A 16,158-nucleotide genomic window follows, 5' to 3' on the forward strand; every position below is an offset into this window, starting at 1 on the left:
ATAAACCTATGATAATCATTAATTAAAACTAGAAAGATAAATACCTTGTTCGCTAGTTTTCCCTCGAACCTTTCCAATTGCTTATGAGAAGACCAAGAGCTTCAAGTGCAGCTCCTCTACTTGGGACACGAGCAATCAATTTGATCTCCCACCTTGTTGTATAGCTAGCACACCAATGGTGGTTGGAAAAGAAGAACTCCTTTCTTCTTGACTAGATAGATAGTTAATGGGAATTAGCTCACTTTCTCCTCTCTACTTGATGTGGTAGAGTAAGAAAGCTTAGAGAGAAATTCCACACCTTATTCTCTGCCCTAAGAGTGTTTATATAGAACCCTAATAAGAATCCACCTCCTTTTAGGTTTCCTAAAACACCCTTTAGAATAAGATTTAGGGAAATAGTCGAAAATAGCAACTATTGGTATTTTCTCAATTCCCTAAGGAGGAGGTGTCCAAACACCACGAAAATTGGCAGATATAATGTTTATTATATCAGCAACTAACCCTCCAAAATTCAGCCCAATCCGAGTCCTAGAAGTACCCGAACCGGTCTAGGCCCAAAAACCCTGTTTTTGGCCTTTTTGTACTATCTTTGCCTAATTCCTTTTTAGGCCTATGAGATATGTTTATGGGACACTCCCATGATTATATCTCACTCCCACTAGTCATATCCTAGATCAATTTGTCACTCTTATGTGTAACCCGTTGTAGGATCCGATCGAAGTTAGCCGCGAATTACTTCGTAATTCGACGATCGTAGTTGGTCTCTAGCTACAATTCTACGATCCCTAAATCAATCGGACTTGATGATCTTCCACATCAATTGTCCTATCCGACAAATTGTTCGCATTGTCACCTTGGTCGAAGGACATCTCCTTCAACTCCTTCATTTTGATCTTTGAATTTTGTGGGTATATTCCCTGCAAACCCTCACGAGACAAAACTCGTCCTCCTGGGTAACCTAGAGGTTTAACGGCTTGTTGCACAGGCTAAGTGCAATCGTGATTCCCTACGAAAGTGGTGAATTAGTTTAGTTGTATTTTTCTGTTTTGCTCGAGGACTAGCAAAATCTAAGTTTGGATGTTTGATGAGACATGAAAATGTCCCATCTGAATCTCTTAACTCGGGTTAGTTAGTCCATTTCGAGCAGATACTCTCACGAATTACTTGTTTCTTTTGTCCAGGTGTCTTTTACAGAGTTCAGTGTGAAAGACGGATAAGATCGAGAGAAAGACATACTTGAGGGCATTTTGGTCATTTGTAGGTTATGGTGTTCTGGAATTTTTAGTACTCAGTTTAAAAGAAGAGTCCGAGACGAATCCAGTGGCGAAAACGGAAGTCAAATCGGGGTCCGGACGAGCAATTTAGGTGAAGTCAAAGTTTTAGTCAAAATCATTATACCAGGTCAACATAGAGTTCTCTGATACACGTGGCAGGCAGACGCGAAGAAGATCTAGCGGCCCAAATCGCTAGCGGGACATATTCTGTCACGGTGGGACGGTTTACAGGACTTCTAACGTCTTCGATACCGTGTTCCTGAAGCAGTGTAATTCCGTGAGCCCGAGTGCATCAAACGGATTGAGTTATTCTCGCTCACGCGATCTGAGCTGTTGCACCATGTTATACTACTTCGCGAAGCACCGGATTATCCAACCTTTCCATACAATTACGTAACTGCATGATTCTCCCTCCTTCCCTGATTTTCTCTATTGAAGCAGTTTAATTCAAATTAAAGAAGGGATTGAAGGAGGAGTCTGTTGGGTGGATAGAGAGAGATAACCGGATAAGCAGGAAAGGTTTATGTTGGAGAGAGAAGTCAAAACCGAGAGGATGAAGATTTGGTTTCTGTTAAATATTGGACCTGGAGAAGATTTGAAAGGAGAGAGATTTTCCGAGATTTGCTGGGCGACTAAGTCTATATAACAGAAGAGCTCTCGGCTAAAAAGGGGAGGAAGGTTTTTAGAAAACAAAAAAAGGAACAGTAGAGAGAGAAATAGAACCGAGAGCTGATCATTCTAAGTTTTTCTTAATTTTTGATTTTTGTTTCTCGTTTGTAATCTTTGTTTCTTAGTGAGAGAGAGAGAGAGATTACAAAGGAAGAGAGAGAGTTAGAGAGAGAGACACAGAGATATTGTAGAGAGAGAGAGAGACTCGGTTGTGATAAATTATTAGCTTCGTTTTATTTTTTATTTTTCTCTTTCTTTTTGTTTCCTGTTTCTTAGTGAAAGAGAAAGAGATTACATAGAGAGAGATTAAAATAAGAGATAAAGAAGGAGACAAGAGGTTAGAGAAAGAAAGAAAGTTGAAGAAGACGAGAAAACCAATTTCCCACGGAGAATCCATTTCCGGGAAGACGAGAAAATCGTTTTCCCAGAGGGTGCATTTGGCAGAATTCTTGGAAAAACAGAAGGAAATCACTTCCTTAAGGCTCTGTTTGGCTGCAAAATCAGTAAGAAACTCAATTTTTCTACTTTTCTCCCACATTCTATATAGTTAAAAACTTCCATCCTTTATCATGAGAAACTAATTTTCCCATCTAGGGTTTAGATGAAGTCCATAACGAGAATTTTATCAATTCAATTTATATGCAAGTCAATTAATTTTTAGATTAAATCTTCATATCTTTTAAAGTCCTTATTGCTTTTCATGACAACGTCTTCCGGATTCTAGAGCGTTCATGTGATAGAACCCGAGTAAAACAAAGAACTTAGTTGACTAAGGCAAATACATTGTCTTTAGGATTGTCACGTGGACGGATTCGAAAACCCTAGGTTCCCACCTTTTCTGAATATCAACTTATTTGTTTTCTTTTGAGTTTATTTGTTATTTTTATTTGCTTGAATCAAATTACCATTACTCAACTTTTGAAATCATCATAGTTTTAAGATTAGAATTGAGTTTGACTTAGTCTCTGAGGAACGAACCGGTCTTACCGAGAAATTACAACTTGACACCCGTGCACTTGCAGGTGTAGGCCTATTTAGGAAACTTTTTAGGCCCATCAAGTTTTTTGCGCCGCTGCCGGGGACTTAGTTTAAATTTAATCTAATTTTATTTCTATTTTTAGTAAGTTTTTATTTTTGGACACTTTTACTTGCTTTTCCGTTTTTGGACACTTTTAATCGACGGAAAAACAACCTCTCGTAATGCGAAAGTTGAATTTCACCTAGGTCAAGAAGGGGTTTCATGTTGTGATTCGTTCGTACCACTGCGCGAACCCTGTTAAACAAAATCAAGGAAACCTCCCCTGTCTCTAAAATATCTTTTACTTTGTCTTCCACGCCCCTCCAATCATCAATAATGTACGTTGCTTCCACCAAGATTGTGTCTTCCCAACTAATAGTACAGTTCGGAGAAACTGCCATGGCAGAAGGATAGCGGTTTGAACTGGTGCCCCTCCATTCTTTCTTACAAATGGCAAGGAAGAAGAGTCTTTGGATTTGGACTGAGTGGTACTGGGTTGGGAATGATGACCAGGGTTGGTGGGAGCTTTAACTGATGAGGAAGATGAAGTGAGTGGGTTTAAAGTAGTGGGTACCTGGGGTAGGTGCAGGGGTACCGACCTCCTCAAAGAGAGGTCTACCGGGATAAATTAAAGGTCGGGGTTATTACTCAGGCGCAGAAAGATTGACTTCGATTTACGGGGTAAGGGTAGGGTACGGTCTAACTGGTCAGCCACAATAGCCCAATAAACTCCATTATCCCCGGTTGGGAAGCAAAGTGAGCTCCGGGCGTTTTCTTTGCCCCCTGTTCGGTATACTCTGATGAAAGGTCCATTGTTATTCTCCCTCATCTCCCAAAATCAAACGAACCCGTTGTCTCTACACCTTCCTTTTGCCATCTTATCCTCCACTGGCGAGAACTTATGAGCTTTCGACCCTACGAAGCAGGCTAAATCAGAGATACCATCTGCCGGAATGATGCATTCCCATTCAATAGCGTTGCAAATCTCTCGGACCTTAGTGTATCTGTTGTTCAGTTTCTCGAACAAGTAAACCTTTCTCTCCACTTCCACCGAGAACGCTGCTACTCCTTCCATCTTAATTCTTTTTATTTTTCGTGGGACAAAATCAATGGTGGTTCTTTCAGGTAATTAAACTCTCTCTCTCTCTCTCTCTCTCTCTCTCTCTCTCTCTCTCTCTCTCTCCGTCTCTCTATCTCTCTCCGTCTCTCTATCCCTCTCCCTGTGTATTCTCCTTCACTGATTAATCGAATTCTGAATCTCTCATAGTCAAGCGTCTTGTATTTTATTTTCATTTCTTTTTGCAATGAAAATAAAAAGAAATGTAAAATTTAAGAAAAATTTTAAAACTTGTATTTTGATTATAAAGTTAATTGAATTATGAATTTAGAGTCTCATCTTGAAGATTTCTATAATAAATAATCTGAGGTCAGTGATTTACTCTTTTTTTTATCAAACCCATACTTTCTTTCATTAGTGAACATCACAATCTACATCGTAGAATTCTTATTCTTCTCCTCTGAAAATTTCATGAGAGTTACATACATTCAAATGTAAGGTGCCCCATGAAGGAAAAAGAATTAACTAGACACAGACACAAAGATCATATAGATCGAGAATTAAAAGACTATAAAGGTCGACAAAAAGATCCTATAGATCAAGAATTAAAGACCCTAAAGGTGGACAAAAAGAAAATTACAACAACAATATTAAACTAATAAAAGTAAAATCTTGATAGTTCTTTTCTCTTGACTTGTAATTTCATCTTCAATCTTCTTGAATTGTTTATCGTAGAATTCGGCGATATTGAATCTTTTTTTCTCACTGACATCTTTATCCATACTTCTTTTCCTTAAACATATAAAATAACCAACAAATTGATTGAATCCTTCATTGAATTTAATTTTTGTAACTTTAGGAAATGAATATGTGACCCATGTTAGAGAGAGAAGATCAAGAAAAAGAGGAAGAATCCAATAAGAAGAACTGTGTGGAATAAGATTTGATTCCATAGAATCTCTCTCCAAAACCTACACTCCAAGATCTTATTATAGATATAATATAAACAACAAAGAGGAAAATCTGGAGGAGGGATCCCTCCTCCAGAAAACACCAAGATCTGAAAAGTAGCTGAAGAGATAGAGAAAAAAGTGGAAACGATTATTTTCTCTTGAAACGAGAGAGCTTGTAAATATGTGACCTCCTGGGTGGATCAAAGTTGTATTACCGTGATTTACTCTTATATATCAGTGACATGTTTAATATTCATTTTGTTCTCATTTTTTATATTATGTAATGAGGAGTTGTTCATATGTTGATAAATATGAATATCTTTTTTTGTGAATTTTTAGATAACAATAAAGGTCAGTCGCTTCTGAGCATCGATAAAGTTCCAAATACATAAGTTTGTTAAAGGCACCTACTACGGAAAACATCGGGAGAAGCCAAGGTTCAATTGGATTGACCAAGTCAATCTCTTGATTCTGTACTTAGAGCAAGTCCAACGTTTAGGATCTGGGACTCCCACATTCAAATTTAAAAGCCCCTGACAGGAGCCCAAAAAGTGGGCTCCCAATGGAGATGTGAGCCCCACCCTCTCGAGCTCCCAACCCCAAAATTGGTCCTTAGTTGGGAACTCCCAATACCCATATGGGGGTGGATCTCATCCCCTATGTAAAGGGGATCCATCGCAATTCAATTTCCATTTCTCTTTCTCTCTTCAACTATCCCGCTATCTTATCAGGGTGGGAAACGGGTCGGGCTCAGGTACCCGTGGGTATCCCTACTCCGGGCTCGGGCGTTCCGGGTAGCTATACTTGTGAACTACATGACTTAGCGAGCGGGCTCGGGGCCGGGTAAATTTGAAAATTCTGTGCACAAAGCCCACCATGGGCACTAGCCCATTAATTCTCTGGCGGGATTTGGGCGGATCGGGCTCGGGCACAAACACTCCAAAAATTACAAATTCAATAAAATAAAATGGAATCATCACTAAATAAGAACTATCTTTCATATATAATAATTTAAGTTCCAACATTTTCCTTTCACTTACAAAAAAGACTTCAGAAACATATTGGCATTAGAACTTTTCAGCAAATCATCAACAATCTCATATAAAACAAGTTCTTCAAAGAGTCTGAAGTAAGCTCCTTCATCATTCTTCAAAAAAACGATCCTCCCACTCCTATCCTTCACAAACCCATCAACAAACTTTTGTACAAAAAATGGTGTTCACACTAAAAAGTGTAATAAAATATAAACACCATAACAATCCCACCCGCACTGCAAAACGAAAACCGAAAGAAAATGAGATTTAGAAGAAAACAATGAGATCACAGAGAAATAAAACAGAGAGATGTGAAAAAAATAATATAGGTAGTGAGAGACAGAAAATTAGTGATCGAAGAGTGGGTGGAGAAATTGACATACCTGAGACATTATGCATTATCGGGAACAAAATTACCAACTTCTTCTTCAATGTTTAAATCATTTAGAGGATCAAAAGAGAGAAGCAGGCCCTTAAATTCAACCTTCCAAACATCCTTCAAAAAGACAATACTTTCTAACATTTCTGGGGTCAAACTACTACGATGATCCCCTAGAACTCACTTTCCAAGTGAAAAGGCCGATTCCGATGCCGCAGTAGACACTGGAACAGCCAACAAGTCTCTAGAAATGGTAGATAGCACTGGAAACCGTTTTTCGTTCTCTTTCCACCATTCTAAAACATTGAACTTCTTGAACTCTTCAACAACAGGGTCTGGCTCGGATTGATAGCGAGATAACTCGCCAAGTGATGTAGAACCGGGTTCACGAGCAGCACGACCTAGAGTCTCCCAAAATGACCTACGGCTCGAACAAGAATCAACCGAAGAACCACTCCCTAAAGTAAAAATCAAGTTAGACGGATTATGCAGATGGGAAATGATAGAGTGACTTAAAAATTGGTAGTTAGAGGGTGACATATTTCCTCATTTAAAAACAAAAGCGGTCCCCACCATAGTCAAACTTTGAAAAAACCTTGTCTTTTAGTGATTCCACATCAGCTGGGCATTAAAATGCCCAAAAATCTGGGCACTCTAGCATCTCCCCATACAGATTAGTAGTAGTAGTAGTTCTACGAGCATTCAAACAAGCTGCATATTCATTATACAAATCCTCCATTTTCCTACTTGCAAGAACATTTTGGGAGACAGAACAATTGATTGATTGAGCGGACGATTCAAAACAGGACTCAAGTTCAGCAAGTACGAGGTCAAGTTTGGATCTAATTCTAGGATCAAGGATACATGCCATACTAAACAACAATGGAGTTTCAGCCCAATACTTAACAAATTTTAATTCCAGAACATTTATAATTTCAGAGAATAATGGAGCATGCCTATATTCTTTAAACACAGAACCTATTTCAACTAAGTATTCAAGAGAATAATGGACCATGGCTCTTTAGTCAATTTTTTTCAAGTTATCCCAACTTATTGAAATTATAAATGCACAACAAAATTGTAGAAATTAGATTGAAATAAAATAGAAAATTACATGAAAAAAGGTTGATAATTGGATCACTATAGATTAAGCACATCCCAACTAGGTTGGCACCCACTTAAACTATCAATCATTTCCAATTATCTTACATTAGAAAAAAAAAAATTAAAAATTCAATATTGGTAAAATAAGTAACTAATCATCTTCAACAATTACTTGATCTTCTTCTTGTTCTAATCATCAAATTCTTTTTGAAGCTCCTCCATGTAAGTGGTTGTCTAGTCTCAAAATCATCCCAATCCTTCACACATATAAGTGCTTCAAAAATATCGGAATTTAACCGACTTCTTCTATCACTTAAAATCCGTGAACATGCACTAAAAGCTGACTCCGATGCAACGGTTGATGCGGGGGAAGAAAGTATATCACGAGCCATTATTTGTAAAATTGGGAAACAAATCCCGTTGGTTCTCCACCATTGTAGAACATTGAAGTTTTCATCAAATATAGTTTTGCTATTGTCTAAAGCACCACCATGTAAATAACTATTCAACTCATAATATCCAACATTACTTGTATTACATTGAGTTTCTCTTTGGCTACGACCAACTACTAAGTGTCTCCATGCACTAGTAGAGGTACTAGATGAAGCAACATTTTCATCATCTTCAACACTTTGAGTACCATACTTTTGTTGATAAGAATCATATAAATCTTTAAATAAATTGAATACATGTTGATCAATATCATAATTAGGCATAGTTTGAAGGTCATCATAAATTTTATGCAATAGGAAAGTGGTGTTTTTTACCTTTAATCTAAGATCCAAGCATGAAACTAAAATGAATAATGAAGGAACTTCCTGCCAATATTTTTTAAACTTAGACTCCATTATACTAATTATATTATCATATATTTGATAATCTTTATCCTTAACAAAAGCTTGAGTCATATCATAAAGTGAACTCAAAACTTTATTTGTAGTAGGATAATAAATACCGGATAATAAATTGGTAGCTTTATAAAATACCGTTAGAAAATCTAAAAATGAATCACATTTTTGAAAATCAAGCGTACTCAAATTAAATTGATTTTCAAATCCAATAAAGTCAATAATTACTTCTTCATAACCTTTATATGATTTTAGCATTAAATATGTTGCATTCCAACGAGTAGGTTCGTCCATCATAAATTTTTTGGCTTTTAGGCCCCTCTCTACACACAATTTCGAGTATCGTTGCAATCTAGAATTTGAAGTAGAAATGTACACAATAGCATCAGAAATTTTTTCAATAAAATTAAGATCCGGATCACGTGCAATTGTTTTAATACCATCTTGAACAACTAAATTAATGATATGATATACGCATCTAACATGAGTAATTTTAGAACCGAAAAAAGTCATTAACATGTCGAGCTTGAAATAAAGACATTGCACTTGTATTAGCACTAGCATTATCAAAAGTAATACTAATACACTTGCTCATAATATCATATTCTCTAAATATGTTATATATGCTTTGATATATTTGACTACCATCATGAGGGTAAGTTCATAATCGAAGACCAATAATACGTTTACATAAAATCAAAGTCTCGGGATTAATATAATGTGCGGTTACAACTAGATAACCGAATTTGTTGATACCACTCCATATATCCGAAGTAAAGAAATTCCACCTTTTACATTTTGTAGTTCATTTATCACATGAATTTTTTTATTTTTAAAAAGTTTCATGATGTCTCTCCTAGTTGTGTGTCTACTAGTTTTACGATATAGGGGTTGTATGGATTTTTTAATCCAACGTTCTAACTTTTCATCTTCGGCAAATCGTAAGGGTTGTTCACGACATGCTATATATAAAGCTAATTATTCCCTCATTGTACGACTATTATATGTAAATAGTTGTTGGGTAGTAGTAGTACTTGGATTTATGGTTGTTTGTGTAGGAACACCTCTTTCGTGCTTAGGTCTACAAGTTTCTAAATGTCGTTTTAAAGTAGATGACCCTTTCGAAGGGTCTCCGACATAATCTCGTTTACAATATTTACAAACGGCCCTCATTTCTTTTTTCCCTTTGATCATTCTTTCTTCTATCGTAAAATAGTTCCATACATCCGATTTCAACCTTTTGTTCTTAGATGTTTGTGTTACACTCGGATTTTCACCCGGCGTAAGGATATTATCATCTCTCGAAGGACTACCAAAATCATAATCATTTACACTAATATTAACATCATCAAAGGTACTCATAACTAATGAGGGGGTAAGAGAAGAGAATTATTTCAAAAATATAAATAGCTAGATAAGAAAATAAATAACTTACTTGATATTAATAATTGAAGTCTTCACTTGATACTAATAATAGATAGTTCACTTGTAGAGTTGTAGTAGTAGTCTTGGCTCTTGAATAATTGTGAAGAATAAGAGTTAAATGATAAAGATTAGATAGCTTGAATATGAAATTTAGAGAGGATCATGAGATTGATGAAATGACTTAATTGTAGTAGAAATGAGTAGAGAGCTTGAGGAATGTGAAAATGAAATTGATATGATGGATTATTTATAGATAAAGAGAGGAATAGGAGATTGATGAAATGATTTAATTGTGGTAGAAATGAGTAAAAAGCTTGAGGAATGTAAAAATGAAATGATATGATGAATTATTTATAGACAAAACTCAAAAAGAGGGGAGTAGAAGATTGATTAAATGACCTAATATTCATATCATAATCATACCTTTGCTTTTATTTTTAATGCAGGAAATATAGACAACTCCTGATCAGGGAAAGTTTGCTTGATGCCCACCAGGAACCCTGAGAGAATTCCGTGGAAGCCTGAAATGGGTGTATATCTACCACAAAGGAAAAAAGGAAGATCACAATTATGAAGTTTTCTCTACCGTAGTATGACATAAATCAAGTCAAGATTGAAGGGATGATAACAGAAATCGGGGCAACCCTTCAAGAACTTGAACACTCTAAAACCAGCTGTTGTTAACCACTACAAATACAAACTAGTAATCGAGTTGGGACTTGTTTTTTACATGCTCTGTAGTAGTGAGTATTATATTTCTTGTGGGTACTTTCAGCCATACAAAATTAAAAACTCCAAGAATGGTGAAATATTGGAACATGTTAGCTGGTATCGGAAAGAGGTTAAATAACGAAAAAATAAGCTAAAAGGCACAAGAATAAATTAATAATAAATAGGCAGAGAAGTCCACCACCCTTTGGTGTAGTGGTAGGACAATAGGACATCCCTCTTAAGCCCATGAGGTCTAGGGATCGAGGCCCGGTGGAAGCAGTTTATCACCAAGATTTATCCCATGTAAGTTACGCACTAACTTAGGCGGTTATCGTGCTTATCACATCTCATTGATGTATCTGAAATTAGGAGAACTCAAGATACCCTGGTTAGGGTATTTGCCTTGTATTTATAATCTCATGAAAGTTTACAAAGTACTAAAATAGCCTTAAAAGAAATAAGAAAATACATGAGTGTAATTATACACTAATACCCCCCCTCAAGCCGAAAGCCCAGGAACTAATGAGAGCTTGAAACTGAGTTCTCTAAACCTAGGGCCTGGGAGCCCCTTAGTGAAAATATCCGAAAGTTGCAAATCACCCGAGATAAATTGAACTTTGATAGTACCACTTTTAACCAATTCTCGCACATAATGGAAATCAATCGCGACATGTTTAGTTCGAGAATGCAATATTGGATTCATAGTCAAGTAAGTTGTGCTAAGATTGTCACAAAAGATGACTGGGGTGGATGGCTGCCTATAGCCTAACTCAGATAGAAGATTCTTTAGCCATATTAACTCTGTGGTGGCATGGGCCACTGCTCTGTACTCGGCCTCGGTTGAAGAACGGGCAACGGTGGGCTGGGTTTTGGAGGCCCAAGCAATGAGGTTGGGCCCAAGAAAAATACTATAGCCAGACGTGGACCTTCTGTCGTCGGGTGACCCCGCCCAGTCAGCATCTGAGTAACCAATAAGAGGAAGTGATGTGGCTCGCCGGAAACATAGACCATGAGAGAGAGTACCTTTCAGATATCGGAAAATTCTTTTCGCCGCCGTCAAGTGAACAGTTGAGGGAGAAGCCATGAATTTCGAAACTTGATTAACTGCGTAGGAGATATCTGGTCTCGTAAGAGTCAGGTATTGGAGAGCACCTACAATGCTCCTGAACAATTGAGGATTCTGTAAAGGATCTCCATCTGATTTGGATAACTTACTGCCGGTGATGACTGCTGTCGGAACTGGTTTAGATTCCATTAGCCCAAATCTTTGTAACAAATCAGTTACATACTTTTGTTGAGTAAGAATTAATGAATCCTCAGTTCGAGTGGCTTCCATTCCTAAGAAGTATCCTAATTCACCAAGGTCTGTCATTTCAAAAGTCGACTTCAACCGAGAAATCAAGGAGTTGATTAACGAATTCGACGAACCAGTGACTAAATTTTCGTCAACATAAAGTAGTAAAATAAGAATATCATTTTTGATCCTGAAGTAGAACATAGATGGATCTGAAACTGACTGATGAAATCCAAATTGAAGAAGACAAGAAGAAAAGCGAGAATGCCATGCCCTAGGGGCTTGTTTGAGGCCATAGATGGCCTTATGAAGCTTGCAAACATAAGTAGGGAAGGATTTACTTTCAAAACCCTTAGGTTGAGTCATGTAAACAGACTCAACAAGATCACCATTCAAAAAAGCGTTCTTAACATCTAATTGATTGATTTTCCAATTACCTGTGACGGCGAGAGAGAGAACAGACCTAATTGTTGCCGGACGCACTACTGGACTATAGGTCTCATCATAATCCACCCCTTGTTCTTGAGTGAATCCCCTAGCAACTAGACGAGCCTTGTGTCGTTGAATTGATCCATCAGCTTTCCTTTTTACCTTATAAATCCATTTGCAATCCACAATGTTACCGTTGGGAGGAGGAGGGACAAGGGACCAAGTCTTGTTTTGGTGAAGAGCAGAGAGTTCCTCCTCCATGGCCTGTCTCCAATGCCTATGTTTCGACGCTTGATTGAAAGTCGAAGGTTCATCAAAAAACAGAGAAGACGTAGAAGGGGAAGTAGTAGAAAGTAATACTTTTGGTTTTCGTGTACCATCACGACTCCTAGTAACCATTGGATGTATAGAAGTTGAAGAATTATTGTTGGGGTTGAGAGGAATGGTCGGAGAAGAAGAAGGTACAATCGAAGAAGGTGGAATTGAAAAATTAGGGTTTGGTGGAGGAGGAGAGGGGTTTTCTGACGCGTGGTCTGACGTTGGGAAGGTGGGAGACATTATCTGATTTGTAGGGGACAGGTGGACTGAGTTGGTGTTAGTGGGATCAGAGGTAGGGTCAGAGAGTCGTGGTGATGCTGGACCACCAGCTAAAGGTGAAGGCAGCAGACGAGTGGGAGAGGTGGTCTGACGTGTCTCAGTGACGGGTACAACTGGACCAGGAGACGAAAGAGGAAAGATTGACTTTGGGTCCAACGTCCAATTTAGGGCAATTTTAAAATTAGGGTTTTCTTTATTAGAATTTGGGGAAGAAGAGAGAGGAAAGTGTTCTTCATCAAATAGAACATGGCGGGAAATGAAAATTCGAGAGGATGACTCATCGAGACATCGATATCCTTTGTGATTAGGACTGTAACCAAGGAAAATGCATGGTTTCGACTTAAAATCCAGTTTCGAAGAACGATAGGGAGATAATAGGGGATAACACCTACAACCGAAAGTACGAAGTTCTGTGAAATTAGGTTTGATGTTGAGGAGTTTTTCATAGGGAGATAGACCAAGAAGAGTATTGCTAGGGAGTCTATTAATGGTATAAATGGCAGTTTGAAAAGGCCTCTGGCCAATAGGTATGAGGAAGAGAAGACTGATGAAGAAGAGTGACAGAGGTTTCGACCAAGTGCCTAATTTTGCGCTCAGCCACACCATTCTGCTGTGGGGTGTGAGGACAAGAGCGTCGATGGTGAATGCCATTGGCAATTAAGAATTCAGAAAAGGCAGAGCTGACATACTCGCCACCACCATCAGACTGAAGCACTTTAATGGGTTTTGAAAACTGTTTTTCCACAAAACTTTTAAAATTTTTGAAATGTGTTTGTACTTCTGATTTGGATTTTAAAAAGTAAAGCCAAGTAAACCTTGTGTAATCATCAATCAGAAGTAAGACATAACGATGGCCAGAGGGTGAGATAATTGGAGAAGGACCCCAAAGGTCTGAATGCACAATTTCATTTGGAGAAGATGATGTATGAAGAACAGAATTAAATGGAATACAATGATGTTTGCCTGAAATGCAACTTGAACATTTAATAGATTTCATTACAGACTTTTTAATTGGTAGAACATTGTTTTTAACAACTAAATTGAAAACTTGAAAATGAGGATGAGCTAATCGGCGATGCCAAACTTCAGCTGTAGCAGAGGATGAAGATGATAGAGATGAAGCAAAAAGGATGGTTGGAGTTGAAGTGGCTTTCTTTGGGGAAATACGGAAGAGACCCTCATCAATTGTTCCTACGAGGAGAGTCTTCCCTGATGGGATGTCCTGAACATAGAATCCTTTCGATGGAGAACAACAAAACAATTAAAATCACGAAGGAGATGTGAAACAGAGACAAGGTTCTTTTTGAAGGAAGGAACAATTAGGACATTTTTGAGTTTGAAATTAGTAGAAGGAATAGAGATATTTTGTATACCTGAGACAGGGGTGACATTTCCAGTTCCTACCATAACATGATCAGGGATTGGAGCCTCTGATCGAGAAGAAGTAGAGGCAACATCAGAGGAGATAAGTATAGTGGCCCCTGAGTCTAAATACCAGTTGGGATCAGCAGTCACTGAGTCAATCCCCATTGAAGCAAATGAACGAGCCATATCATTGAGTTGGGGTAAGCTATAGCACTGTCGATCTGTGTGGCCAGCCTTCCCACAGTATTGACAAATAACAACTTGAGGATGAGGGCCAAGAAGAGATGAGGAGGGTCTTTGATATCCTCCTCTATTGGAATAGCCACCTCTATTAGATCCTCGATAGCCTCTGTTATTGTTATGACGACCTCTGCTATAGCGAGGAGAAGAGAAAGAAGAAGGTTTAGGAGCTGGAGGAGGTTGAGAAATTAGAGTTGCTGGTTGAATGTTCTGAGTACGAAGAAGATCAATGCGAAATTCTTGAGTGAGCAGAAGAGAGTGTAACTCAGAATAAGTTGGTGGAACCATTCGAGTAGTAATGGAGGTGACAAAACCTTCGAAGTCTGGACCAAGACCAGAGAGGGTCACAAGAACCAGCTCAGAATCAGAGATAGGATGACCTACAGCAGCTAGAGAATCAGAAATGGACTTGATTCGAAGAAGATACTCAGTAATGGAAAGATTCCCTTTCTTAGTTGTTTGAAGTTGGAGCTTAAGGTTCATTAACCTAGCAGAGTTAATGGAAGAAAAATTTCTTTCAAGAGAGTCCCATACAGCTTTAGAGGAAGTAAGTCCAAGAACATGACTCAAAATGGGTTCAGTGAGAGTGGCATTTAGCCAAGAGAGCAACATTTGATCGATTTTATACCAAAACACATAGTCAGGATTTGGTAAAGAAGAAGAGGAAGAAGATGACTCAGAAGCTGAAGGAAGAAATTCAGGGGGAGGAGGGTAAGAGCCATCAACAAACTTGAATAAATCTTGAGAATGAAGTATTGGGAGAAGTTGGCTTTTCCATAAAAGGTAATTTGAGTTATCCAACCGAATAGAAACCAGGTGTGAGATGTTGGAGAGGTTAGGGAAGGAAGAAGAAGGTGACAGAGAAGTATTGGTGGTGTTGGATAGTGAAGAAGGGGGATGAATAGTGGGAGAAGAGAGATGAACAGGGTTATCGGCCATTGAAGACAAGAAGAAGAAGAAGCAGGGAATAAGAAGATGGTAATGGCACTGAAAACCAAAAAGAAAAAAAAAAACTTTCTAAAGAGTGGCTCTTGATACCATGAAATTAGGAGAACTCAAGATACCCTGGTTAGGGTATTTGCCTTGTATTTATAATCTCATGAAAGTTTACAAAGTACTAAAATAGCCTTAAAAGAAATAAGAAAATACATGAGTGTAATTATACACTAATAGTATCAATGCCTTGTAACGACTAATGTAGATCGTAGTCGATTTCTCAAAAAAAATATGGGCAGAGAAAAGAAAAGCCAAAGATATACATAAAAGATCTAAAAACAAATGCTTATAAATCAGAATAAGACTTACAGGTAATTTTCCTTTGTAGTGATGTAGTAGAGAGCTATAGCTGTTACGAATACACAAACAGAAGTTAAGAAGTTAACCAGAAAGATGAACCTCAAGAACTCCCTGGAACCCCATACTGGTTCAAGCAGTTTTCCAAGGAAAAGAAGACCAAGAGTGCTCAAAATAACCTAAAGGAACAAGGGTATCATCAGAACATGCTTTCCGGCTAAAGTTTAGAGAAATCGACATTTCTGAAAAAAAAAAAAAAACACTAAAAAAATTTAAGCTGCATTTTTTCACAAGAGAGTGCATACCCCAACAACATTTTGCTCAATGTAACCAGCTGTTATAAGATTCCAAGCAAATGGAATCGTCCTACAAAAAATCAATTATGAACAGAGAATTACTCAACCATTACGTTTACATTGTAAGACATACAGCAGTCCTAAGAACTACTCATGGTTGTGATAATCCCAC

Source organism: Eschscholzia californica, unplaced genomic scaffold, assembly GCF_041429995.1.
Source record: "Eschscholzia californica isolate CP2 unplaced genomic scaffold, dmEscCali1.0.p SCAF_2, whole genome shotgun sequence".
Taxonomy (NCBI): Eukaryota; Viridiplantae; Streptophyta; class Magnoliopsida; order Ranunculales; family Papaveraceae; genus Eschscholzia; species Eschscholzia californica.